The sequence below is a fragment of the Morone saxatilis genome, unplaced genomic scaffold, assembly GCF_004916995.1.
Source record: "Morone saxatilis isolate NCDOM2014 unplaced genomic scaffold, NCSU_SB_2.0 Contig15, whole genome shotgun sequence".
Classification (NCBI taxonomy): domain Eukaryota; kingdom Metazoa; phylum Chordata; class Actinopteri; family Moronidae; genus Morone; species Morone saxatilis.
The window spans coordinates 2,868,582-2,869,207 of NW_023339707.1; positions in this window are offsets into that span (position 1 = coordinate 2,868,582).

Consider the following 626-nt stretch of genomic DNA (forward strand, 5'->3'; position numbering starts at 1 on the left):
ATAATAAAGCGTCTGCTCTCACTTCAGGGAGGGAGTTAGCGGCAGCATGTAAGGTAAGTGGATATATTCTTCTAATAAATGGTATGGATCCGCTTTAAGAACAGGAACTAAAGCTGTGCCACAATTACTTCTTTTCTGGAAAAGTTTTAAATGGATGTGATCAAAAACACACATTTCTGTGTGATTTCATCAGCAAATTAATTGGAGTTAGATGCAAAAATCCTGCAAATACAATTTAAAGCTGCACTCTGAAAAATTTTTCACTCACTTCAGATCAACTCCACTACTGAAGAATTCTGTAAGGCAATTGTATTAATCAAGCCTTAAATCTCAAATTAGCCTCAGAGAGCCTGGCAGCTGTAAAAATAGGTATTAAAAAATGTTTCAGAGTGCAGCTTTAAAAACAAAATACAAGGACTTCTGAAGAATTTTTAATGATCCCCTCCAGACATATATTACAGCATATACAAATAGTCTGCTTGGAACAATAATGTGTGTCTGATAAGTTTTTTCCACAAAAAAAGTATAATTTCCTTTCTACCTCATTAAATATTCCAGAATCTATGAATATGCTAATAATGATAATTTAAATTTTTAAGATGTCTCCTTCTTCACTGTAAAGTCCA